Below are 3,848 nucleotides of genomic sequence, written 5' to 3'. Positions count from 1 at the left end.
AGTAATTATGTACCTCAATTCTTTATTTGTTTTAAAACAAATAAATATTTACTTATATATATATTAGAAATTATATTTACGTATATAATTAATTTTATTAGAACCTAAATAATCCAATAAACAAACTTACTTGAAAAAGTATATTTTATTTTATTTTTAGTTATCCAATGAACATCTGACAATTAGTTACAAAATTGGATAGTATTTTCCATTATTAGAATAAAATTCAAGTTAGTACTTCGTACATTGTTGATAAATTAAAACTTTTCCTTTAAAATACAAAATTCATTAAATTTTAATATTTTATTTATGTTTTCCCCATTTTAAATAATTGAATTTAAATTGCTTTTTTAATAAAAAATAGACAATAATTCGAGTAAAATTAAACAATTTATATTATATAAAAATGTTTTCAAATTTTGAATGATTATAAAATAAATTGTATGATATACATCTGCTGCAATTATGAAACTATGTCTATTATAAAGTTTAAAAATGATAGACTATGTGATTAGAAATGATAGTCATAAATTCTGTAATTCATTTTAATAGAGGAATTGCGTCTAATTCTTCTAGTAAAGTTTAAATTTGAAATGATAATTTTTATAATTATATCTTGCAGAATTACTGAGTGATAAATTTTAATGATCGGATCATTTTTTAAAAATTTTAAGATCTATTAATATTAATTAAAGAAAATTGCATGAGTAAAATATAGGGAAACGTTTAAATTAAGAAAAATGTTTATATTGAGTAATTAAAATGAGTCAATACAAATATTTTGCTTGTATTTCTTTAATTTTCTTTTTACTGTAAAATATCAGTAAAAATAATTTTGAGTTATTTTTAAATTTCTTTTAATAATCATATTTATGTAAGTGTACGAGTATTCCTTTAATAATCATTTTTAAGAGTTACTTTTTTTTTATTTAAATTTATAAAAGCCTGTTTTCTAACATATTAATGGCAAGAATATATAAATAAATTTATATTTTACATCCCTACTATAGATATAATTATATAATATATGCATTATTTACCTGTATAGTCTGATTTATATGTATAGATTGCATTTACGTATAGTTCTACTTTAGTTATCACAATAAAAATTATCTCATTTCTCAGAATATCGAAGGAATAAAAATGGTTAAATGGATCTTGGCTTTGCTGTCATTCAATTTGAGGAAAGCCAGGAAAAAATAAATAAAAAAGATTGAAAAAATTAAAACTTACAGGTATATATAGTTTTTCAGCACATTTTTCGAAAACATAAATGATTGTGTTTTCTCTGATCGGTACTTTATCCCCGGAAGGATGCTCTTAAATGTCAGCGACCTCCTGCAATAAAGATAGTCGCTGAATTTTCGGAATACTAAACAAAAATCAACGAACCATGGCTGTCAGCAGAGGAGACCAAACGGGATACTTATCCTTCCTTGGAATCGATTGAAAAATTCCACAAATTATAATCGTAAAAGTGATAGATATTTGTAACCTTATACCTTTCGACATGGGTCGCTTTGATGCAATATTGTATTCCATAATATACTTGTGAAAAACTCCCAAAAATGAAAAAAAAAATTATTGATGTAATTATTTATCTTGAAGGTTTGTCCTCCCATGAAAAATTTTCTGCGGTCGCACATGCAACGAACTATATTTTTTGTATCACACTTATAGTAGAATGACAATTCTATCCACATCATCAGCCCCGTGAAGAGACAGCACAGACCTCTATAAAACCTCCTGGTCTTTCGGCTTCTCCTCTAATTACATTTCTCCACTTGCTTCGTCCTGAAGACTCAACTAGATCCGAACGCCAATCTTTTTACATTGAAATTTTTTCCATATTTCCTCCTTCCCACAGTACAGTGATATGACCTTAAAAAGAAATAAAGACGTTTACTTCAAAAGATAGGTTATAACCCCCTTTAAGGGTCCGGGGCCTCTTGCTACAAAAATGTATTTCTCCTCTTATCAGGGCTGCACCATCGTTCCACCCCTGATCGTAAATAATCAACTATAGACGAATGAACGAACTTAAAAATTTCCGATTCAATTTCTTAAGAAAATTTTTGTTTTGTACAATTACAATCGGTAGCCAAATTATTAGGATCACTTTTCACTATTCAAATCTTATCTTTCTTGTAAACTCTAAATGTGTTCACCATTTCTTACGAGTGCAGATTTATACTCGTAAGAAACTCTGTATCATTTGTACTATAAGAAGTGATGAACGCATGTGAAGTAGTGAAAATCGTATAATTTTCCATAAAAAACGGTTTGAAGAGTGTATTAACAAGAGTTATATTTGTGAAGCTGGATTTTTCTCTGCATTTCCAAAATTATAGTTTGAGGACGGTATTGCGATTTTAATGAAAAGTGTATTTGTGAAAAGTAGAGTGTTCTCGATTGAAGAGGGGATGTTTTAATCCCGAAATGCATAGCGAATAAAATTTCTTTTGCCAACTAAACTTTGTCTTTTGATTGAAACAGACTTCGTTTTAAGACAAAGTTAGGTTTACCGTTTGATAGACTTAATTGGAACAACAGTAGGTTTCCTGTGTTTATGATATAAAGTCTATCATAGTGATTTAGTTTCTAAATCGTTGTATATAAACAATTGTTATTGTGTCATTGTCACTTCGTTACTCTACAGGTACAAGTTGGTGCCAAAATTGAGCTATTTTTTAAATGTTTTTTTCATAGTAACAGTAAATTGACTTTATTTAAGACTTGCTGTGTTCATTTTTTGTAGTTCTAACATTAATTTAATTTTTAATTTATTTTTATTTTTTGAATTGCGAAAGAGACTGACTTATCTCCTAAGAAATTGAGTGAAATAAATGACTGAATTTTTTTACTTTTTGACATAATTTTTCTGTACAGTATACCCAGACAATTATCACATAGTTTCACAAATCCTTGAAGAGACCAGCAAAAAGGATTTTTGGTTGCTCCCGCATCCAACGAGATTACTCATTAGAAATGTGATTATCATCGTCAATGCAGTAATCACCCAAATGATTTTTTAGGGATGAAAATCAGTGGAAATCACTGGTGGTTAAAGTCTGGGCTATAGAACGAATATTTCAAGTTTTCCCAACCGAAGGTTTTTGAAAGTCCCTGAGTTGGTCTGGCCTTGTAAGGGCGAGCATTCTCATCAAACGGAATCGTCTGCACTCAGTAGACCAGTACTTTTTCGACGAATGGGCTGTCACAGTTTCTTCAATATGAGTTGTCTCGCAGAAAACGTACAATAACGCTGTCATTTCTCGCGTACATTTATGTAACCGCCACGTTACAGTGACTGTACTTAATAAATATATTTTTCTCATAGTTTTGCTAATGTTAATTGCTAAACTTACGTGCAGTACATTAATATAAAAAATAGCTTTTAGAAAAAATTACAATTATTTTTTCTATTTTTAACATACCTGAAGTTCAAAGATAAGAAAGTTTTGCAAGTATCCCTATTAATTTGGGAACCGACTCTACGGTCTAAAAACTAATTAAGTTTAAATTAATTCAATAATGCATTAAATATGTTTTATCACTCATTTCTACAGCTATATTTATGTTTTATAAATAAAAAATCTAAACTCAAAGTGCCCAAAAAGAGACTATTATTATTATTCGATGCTTTCATTTATCTTCAGTTGAGCCGTTCTTACCCTAATGTTCCAAAGTGGAATGAGATAACAGATAAATTATACGAAACATGTTAAATTAAACTTACAAATATTCAGTTTAGTGTGATTCGTTATTTGTAATTAAAACTAAATTGATTTTTATGTAAAAAATTGAATAATTTTTCTTTCATTCAATTGATTTTGCGTTAACTTAAA

Source organism: Centruroides sculpturatus, unplaced genomic scaffold (assembly GCF_000671375.1).
Source record: "Centruroides sculpturatus isolate CEXI.00-Female unplaced genomic scaffold, Cexi_2.0 scaffold1287, whole genome shotgun sequence".
NCBI classification, from domain to species: Eukaryota; Metazoa; Arthropoda; class Arachnida; order Scorpiones; family Buthidae; genus Centruroides; species Centruroides sculpturatus.
This window is presented reverse-complemented; position numbering follows the sequence as displayed.